Source organism: Sinocyclocheilus grahami, unplaced genomic scaffold (assembly GCF_001515645.1).
Source record: "Sinocyclocheilus grahami isolate Dianchi unplaced genomic scaffold, SAMN03320097.WGS_v1.1 scaffold426.1, whole genome shotgun sequence".
In the NCBI taxonomy this organism is placed as follows: domain Eukaryota; kingdom Metazoa; phylum Chordata; class Actinopteri; order Cypriniformes; family Cyprinidae; genus Sinocyclocheilus; species Sinocyclocheilus grahami.
In genome coordinates, this window is record NW_015505605.1 from 2,002,648 (window position 1) to 2,011,347 (window position 8,700).

The 8,700-nt window shown below is 35.6% G+C and overlaps 1 long non-coding RNA gene across 1 annotated transcript; it reads right to left on the minus strand.

The window, feature by feature from the left end:
* Positions 1 to 5,357: 5,357 nt before the first annotated feature.
* On the minus strand, positions 5,358 to 8,324 carry LOC107551522 (uncharacterized). The gene is made up of 3 exons (XR_001604776.1): positions 8,245 to 8,324; positions 5,507 to 5,680; positions 5,358 to 5,410 (listed from the first exon to the last, which is right to left on the minus strand). It is a non-coding gene; the product is annotated as an uncharacterized lncRNA (long non-coding RNA).
* Between the last annotated feature and the right edge of the window lie 376 nt (positions 8,325 to 8,700).

Here is an 8,700-nt window from a genome sequence, read left to right on the forward strand (position 1 = left end):
TGCACTTATTGTGTACGTACATGTTTTTACATTGTACTTATATTTTAAAAATACCTGCATGTAATTACATCTGTAATTAATTTCTGTAATTACATTTATAATTACACAGTTGACCCATCCCTTACACCTTAACCCACCCTTAAACCTACCCATACCACCAAACCTGTCCCTAACCTTACCCGTATCCCACCTCAATAACAGCAAAAGTGTTTTGCAATACAATATAAACACAATAAGTACATTGTACTTAATTTTTGATGTAAGTACATAGCAGTTAAGGCCACTTAATATAAAGTGGGGCCAAACAAACATTATTAAAAGCATGTTAAAAAAAACCGACAATGAAGCTAAAATAAAATATAAAAATGTAAACTACATGAAAATCATAAATGTTGCCTTGGAAACATTTATAAATAGCCTATATATATATATATATATATATATATATATATGTATATATTCATAACGTTCAGCAGAAGACAGAAATTTGTATCAAGGTTTGGAAAGAAAAACACACAATCTCAGTCATGTTCAGCTGGACAGTTCCAAATTTTATATTTTAACCCGTCACTTGTCATTAATATACTACCAACAGCCGATGAAGCCCCAAAGGACTAATCTCATGCAGGTTTGATGTAAGTGTGCACTTTTTGAGCCCCTCACACAATAACAGATCAATCTGAATCCCTGAACACTCTGAATGTCATGATGCAGTAATGTCAGTCCCATCACTGTAGGGTCTCGCATGGCAGCAGTTGAACCAAGTATGCCGATGTTACACAGATGACACTTGGCACTGCATTGACATTTTCCATCTAAAGATAACATGACTTTGAAAGAACAGTCAGATAGGACCCCCGTTGTCATGATTCTTATAAATGCTTTTTTTTTTGTTAATTGAAGAACCCTTCAGGGTAAAATAAAGGCTGAGACAAAACAGGAGCAGTCACTCCTGCTGGGGGGAGATAATGGGAACGTGTTCCTCCACATGTTAGAATATGTGGAGGAGATCCTCTCTCTCTCTTTCTCTCCTCTCTCTGATTCTCTGGTCATGCTTATTTAGGAGATACCATCAGGACTGTGACGGTCGATGAGAAATTGTCAACTGGGAGCTGCTTAACGTTATTACGACATCACAGCAGTGGGAAAGGGGAAATGAAGCAAAGATATGCTCCTCCTGCCATTGTTGAAAAACATTTTAGGTCCTGACTTGGCATTTTCCTTGTAATACATTTATATTTATAATAAAAGAAAAGAAAAGGTGATCGTTTTAGGCAAATATATCCACCTGTAATTGGTCCATGCAGTCTGTGTGGTGTATCTTCCTCTCTCTCACAGGGAGTAGCTGCTCCAGGCGTATAGCCCTCTGCGCGTTAGACTGGCATGAAATCATTAAGTTAATTTCCTGCTCCTGAACATTTGCGAAGAGAGAGATTAGACTTTTAGGCAAGCTTCAAGGAGGCAAATGCTGTATTGAGTTTCCTTTCAAAGAATTGGATGAGATTTATATCATTAACATGTTCACACTTGGGTAACTATAGGGGTCTTGTGTTTTTGTGTATTAAAGGTGCACTTAGTATTATTTATTTTATTCACCGTTAAAGTTTTATCCTAAAGAAATACATTTTTGAAAAATGTGTTTAAAGTCACAATGAAATTGAAGTAGCAACAGATCTTTTCTTTGAGATTGTGTCATATATCTGGGTGTCATGGATTATCGGAAAAGAAAAATCTTGGGACTTCATTCAGTTCATTGATTGTTCCTGAGAGAAGTCTGTCATTTTTGAAGACGTCAATAATGTTAACATTACGAGTGAGGTCAAAAACAATTATTAAATAAAACCTGAACTTATAATAATAATATTAATTAAATAAAAGGCCACTTAAATGTAGAGCGTACACTTGCATGACTATGTTTCTTTACACACTTTAGTACAAAAAAGTTAAAAAGTGTAGCCTACTTTGGAATAATATATTTTTAAATGTCCTAAACTACAAACTAATCGTTATAAATATGTAATTGCAAATATATTTAAATACATGACATAAAAGTTTCAGCAGAAATTACATTAAAGTACATTCAGTTGTACTCCAGTAGCTATCTTTTATATTATTTCCGTCATAAGTAGCCTAGGCCTACTCTTTTTTTTAAAGTATAAAGTGTCATATAAGTAGCTAACCCAACAAAGCATTTTTATTTTGCATGTGTTTGACCTCATTGGAGTAGAAATGTTAAAATCACATGATCAGCTAAATATTGCTCTTGCATGTGAAATCAATAAATCAATCAATCAATCATGGCTGACTCTGTACAACCATCATACCGATATTGGCCATGGTAACGTAAAGATGGAATTACTGAGGGCACCTTTAAGTGTTTGCACATAATACATAAACTATTATTTTAAGGAAATCCCCTGCCTTCAGGTTTTGATAGTGTTGTCTCAGCTGTCTAACACGATTCCTAGCCTCGGCGGCTTTTAATTGTGCTGTGAGTTGATTTTGACGCTCAGCAGCAGTGGTGAGTTTGCAGACTTGGTGGGATTTTTGATTATTCAGGTGTGCGCACACGCGCTGACTCGCCGCTGCCATCCAGCTCTGAGCATCTTTAGACAGCTCGCTGTAGGCTTCATGACGAGCTCTCTGCTGAGGGCACATCTTCACACAAACACTGCTCCGAGATTCTCGTCCTGCCATCTTTCAAGAGTGTGCAATCATGACCTGCGCAACAAATTATTATAATTTTTTTTCAAGCTGACAAGAACATAGCCAAAAGTTTGTTTTATTTTTCATACACAGATTTTTCATGCACACCAAACTGTTAACGTTTAACATTAATGTTACTGGAAGAATGTTTGTTCATATCTTTGAGAGAATATTAGTCCAAATTCTGAGAATGTTCCCTGTTAGCTGGGTAACGTAAAGCCCAAAACACACTGCACTATTTTCGGCTGTCCCAGACGAAAGATTGTCATCGTGAAACAATCGTGGCGATTTCTGTGATCGTGGCTCCTAATCGGTATGCTACGGCAATTTTTATGTTTTAGCGCCATGTCGTGTTGATTTCATGTCGCATTTTTATTGGTTGGTCAGTAGACGTGGATTGTAGCAGCAAACACACTGTACGATGATCATGCTGTATTTCTGACACTGTCAGAAAATGATCGTAGGCTATCTTTGGTTGCAAGACTGAGACAACGGCAGTCTTTGAACCTCTCTCACTGTATGACGCAGGAGCACCGATTAGGTGCCACGATCACAGAAATAGCCATGATTGTTTCACGATGCCAGTCTTTTGTCTGGGACAGCCGAAAATCATGCAGTGTGTTTCGGGCTTAAGCTGTAAATAAAACAAATAGGCTATTGTTGATGTATATTTTACAAGGAAATGCTATTTTAGTCTTTCTACTTCAAAATGTCACTTTTAATTCAATTTGTTACTTGCCGTTTCTTTGTAACTATTTATGAAACTTACTAGACATTTTTGAGTGAAAACTGTTTTAAAGTAGGGTAAATCCTCCAGATATTTTTTTCAGTGTATACTTTTAAGTGTACTTTCCCTTAAACGTGAAACAAAAAATACTATAGTAATTTGTAGTAAATAATATAGTGTTTTTGAACCATACTATAAAGCACTTAAATTAATTTGTTGTGGTAATTCTATAGTTGCTGTGGTAATATAACAAGTATAGTAATACAAGCAAATTACTTTTTTAAGTTTTCTACAACTCTAGGGTATATTATATTACAATACACTACAGTTTTCTGAAGTAAAAACTAAAGTACACTACAGTATTTATTACAGTTTATCAGTTCACTACAGTTAATACTACAGTATGCTGTAGCATTCATTAACAAAGTGTTGTAAATACTATATTATATACAGTATAATACACTTTACTATAGTATGGTTCAAAAACACTATAGTATTTACTATAAACTACTATAGTATTTTTTCATGTGGGTTCACTTCTCTCTTGTACTCTTTGAACACTGTTCCTGACTAGATTTGTAGATACATATCTAAAATGTATTAAGTTTTAAACGTTTAATTATTAAAAACGAATTTTGTGGTTGCATAAGGAAGCGATTCGACGAGTCAGTCATTCATAACGCACAAACGATAGGCTACTATTGTCGGCACCTGTTGGCGAAATGAACATAACTTGCAGAAAGGGTCAGTGAACGAATCTGATTGAATCGTTTTGGTGAACTTCAGATGATTCAATAACTGAGATCAATAAAAACCTCATGGTAACATTTAAGCAAACATTTTCAGATGCCTCTCTATGGAAAGCTCATATCTAGCATTATAAACATCTCCGATCAAACATAAAACTATACATACATGAAAAATATTTAAGACTTATTAAAAAATAAATAAATTACCTCACAAAACCCAAACGAGTTCTCGCTTCTGTCACCAAGGCCATAAACGTGCTGTTTGCTAAAGTCGTCATGGTGACATGATCTTTGTCTTGTAGACAAAAGCAATGAACCAGTTCTGTACAATGAAAGTATAGGTCAGTGAAATGAGTGCAGTATTCGTATCCCATTATAGTTCATTCATTCGTATCCCATTATATATCAGGCGTGCTGACAATATTATAATGTTTGGACATCACTATAGCCTATTTGAACATGTATGGTAATATAATGGTATTCTTTAAGGCATCTTGGAGCACATATTATGGTACACAGTCATGGCCAAAAATATCTGCACCCTTGGTAAATATGATCAAAGAAGGCTGTGAAAATTAATCTGCATTGTTAATCCTTTTGATCTTTTATTTAAAAAAAAATCACAAAAATCTAACCTTTCATTGACAAATAAGAATTTCAAATGGGGGGAAGCATCATTATGACATAAATGTTTTTCTCTAATTCACATTGGCCACATTTAATGGCACCCTTTTATTCAATACTTTTTGAAACATCCATTTGCCAGTTTAACAGCTCTGAGTTTTCTCCTATAATGCCTGATGAGGTTAGAGAGCACCTGACAAGAGATCAGAGACCATTCCTTCATCCAGAATCTCTCCAGACCCTTCAGATTCCCAGCTGCATGGTGATGCTTCTCCTCTTCAGTTCACCGCTCATTTTCTATAGGGTTCAGGTCAGAGGACTGGAATGGCCATAGCAGAAGCTTAGCAGAAGTTACCATGTTATTTTTCAAAGTATCATAGTACTGCAATTTGATTCCACAATATCAATGCAATACATTTTAAGTGATCTTATGGCATGTTTTGAGTTATGAAACCGATAAAGTGAACAATAACTGCATCAAAGCATTACAAAAAAAGGATATTGCATGTGTGTTAGATACGATTGGCACAAGTCCCAGCTCCTCCTCATGACAGGTGCTGAGAAGAAGAGAGACGAGATACACGCTGTCTGTTCGCATCCTGTTCTGCAATGAGTAAACAAATGAGGACAGGAATTCAAACATACACACACTTCCTGAAAACGAGCTTCTGTACACACACCTGCACCTCTTTTTTCTCACCTCCCTCTGTTGACTTATAATTGGTGCACCTCACGCGCTGCTGGAGGGAAATTGGACTGGCTGATCATATCACCATGCGATTAACATTGATCTCAGAGTGCTGTGCAAAGTTCAATGTTCTCCATCACTATGGATCCCACAGTAGCACACTGAACTCCGGCTGTGATCTGTGAACTATATGATGTGGAAAAAACAGCAGAAACACTCTGTGGAACATTATATACCATTTTACAACTTAGTTTCCATGGCAATACAATGGCCAAAACCCTAAAATGACTGTAAAATGATGATAAAATACTTCACAGCTCAGATAATGCAATAGTATAGTTTTAATACTCAAAAAATGTATCATGGTATCATTTATCCAGTATCTGCATCTATATGATTTTATTTAAATAATCGTATTTTCAATTATTGATGAATTATTATTTATTGATGATAAATATATAAACATGGTTATTGTGTTTATGGTCATTATGAAAACATTCTGATTGTATTATGCAAGTTTCAGTAAATTCAGTTGTTTCATTATGTGTGACTGACAATCACTTTTAATTTATTCATTTTATTAGTTAATTTTTTTATTTGCAATTTTTTTTATTATATATATGTATATGTATATCTATATACACACATTACATCATTTTTTTCTTTATTTAAAAAATGGCCCTATTTATTTTTATTGCATGCTTCATCAGTTTATTTAATTTAATTTAATTTTCTTTAGGAGTCAGTCAACCGAACTTAACTAGAACCCAGAGTATTTGTTTACCAACCTAATGAAATGATCACATGCTTTGTTTGTACAGTGAGGAAAAACTGTCTATCTCTTCCAAAACTTTTTTCTAAGAGCTCTCTCTGTTTGGCTCTGAGCCCATAAAGGCCCTGAAAGCTCTTGAAAGGAATGATTCACAGTTCCTCTGAGGGTGCTTGTATTAATCTTTGGAAACCCACCATACCACGCTGGAAAAGAAAAAAAGTTAACTTTCAGTATAAATTGTACAAATGTTCAGTAGTTTTTTTTGTGTGTGTAGGTTTCCAGCAATAATATCTGACACGCTCACTCTTTGATTGTAATTTAGGCTGCTTAGCACTTCAGTATATCTATTAAATGTGTGCGTAGGAGAGAGTGAAAATACGATATATTTTAGCAGCAGGACATTTATTTATGCCCCACCGAGCATGTCTTAGTGGACATTTAGGATGGGAAATATTTATATGTACAAGTTTTTGTCCTAAAAAAAAAACACTTAACCATTAGCCTTTAGTTAACATCACAGCTGGGCAAGTTTGTACCCTGAAAAGCAAAGAAGATATTTCACATTCAGCTGTGGAGTATTTCTCACCACAACTTTGGCCTTGCAGACCTGCCAGAGTTAGAGAGTGATGAAGAAGAAAATTAACCTGCATCTGAGGGTAACGGTTCTGATGAAGAGTTTCACTGTCAACAATATAGGAGGATGATCATGTGTCCAGAAGGTAGGATTATTTGCTTATTTCATGTATGTGAGTAACTGTATTATTGGAGGTAATTAGGACTAAAAATGAGGGAACAGAGCATTTTACTGGACAAAACTTTGTTTATGCCATGTGCTAAAGATGACATCATCAATAAAAAGTTAAAAAGTAGTATAATTATTTTTTCCTGTGGAATATGAAAATAATTTTCTATACAATATATAGATTCTGTTCAGTATGGATGGGAAATATTTATATGTACAAGTTTTTGTCCTAAAAAAAAAACACTTAACCATTAGCCTTTAGTTAACATCACAGCTGGGCAAGTTTGTACCCTGAAAAGCAAAGAAGATATTTCACATTCAGCTGTGGAGTATTTCTCACCACAACTTTGGCCTTGCAGACCTGCCAGAGTTAGAGAGTGATGAAGAAGAAAATTAACCTGCATCTGAGGGTAACGGTTCTGATGAAGAGTTTCACTGTCAACAATATAGGAGGATGATCATGTGTCCAGAAGGTAGGATTATTTGCTTATTTCATGTATGTGAGTAACTGTATTATTGGAGGTAATTAGGACTAAAAATGAGGGAACAGAGCATTTTACTGGACAAAACTTTGTTTATGCCATGTGCTAAAGATGACATCATCAATAAAAAGTTAAAAAGTAGTATAATTATTTTTTCCTGTGGAATATGAAAATAATTTTCTATACAATCTATACAATATATAGATTCTGTTCAGTATTCTATACTATCTATCTATCTATCTATCTATCTATCATTCTTTTAATGATGTTGAAATGGTTAACCAGTTAACGCCACCGGTGAAATTCAGAGCTGAAAGAAAATCAGGTCCTGATAATGTGAATTCAGTTTTACACATTGCCAATTTTGTGTCCTTATGACCTCTTGGAATAAAGAGATAATTTGATGCGTATGTAGGAGAAGCAGATGACGGCAGTAGAACAAGGCTTTTAATGGGCTGCCTCCAGAGTAGACCACTGACATTCAAGAAGAGAACAGAGATAGGTAATGATCTACAGACTGCAGGATGCAGAAAATATGAAATGGTGGAGGAGGAAGACAAGCGTTTTTTTAGCTTGTTCAGTTGTCTGCCATATTTGAGAGAAGCAGATTTCACTCAAAATGAGGTCTTATTTAATTTTCGGTTTCCTTAATTACTTCACTTATCTTTCAAGCAGCAGCATGCCAGTAAACTGATGTAAAATGTGCAAATTGATCCCCTCAAGGTGAAATGTGACCCTGAAAAGGAGTTCCTACCTCTGAGCGTTTGTAGATGAGAGAAACTGTGTTGATTTTGTAACAGGAAACTCAGCTGATAGAAGCGATGAGTGGCTTTGCCACAGTAACTCTGTTCTCTGGCTTATTCCCGCAGGCTGTAGACTCCAAGCGACAAGCCTGCCAAAGATGGAAAAAAAGGAGGGTGGAAAAATAGAGTGGACAAGACACAATTAAAGCCATAGCCAACTGTTTTTTGGCCTTGGCAGTCAAAAGCTAGAAGGTGTCCAGTTTTCTCTTTTCATTTGATGCTGAATGCAAGTGATGATAAATATAAGGACAGACAAGGTCTGCAGTTACTCAATGGAGTGCAGACACACCACACACAATAACTGTCAGCCTTGGGCCTCTCTCTCGCTCTTTCGCCCTCTCCACTTTCTCTAATTAATGGAGACAATGACTCAATCAGTCGCTCAAAGTAATGTCAATTCCTCATGC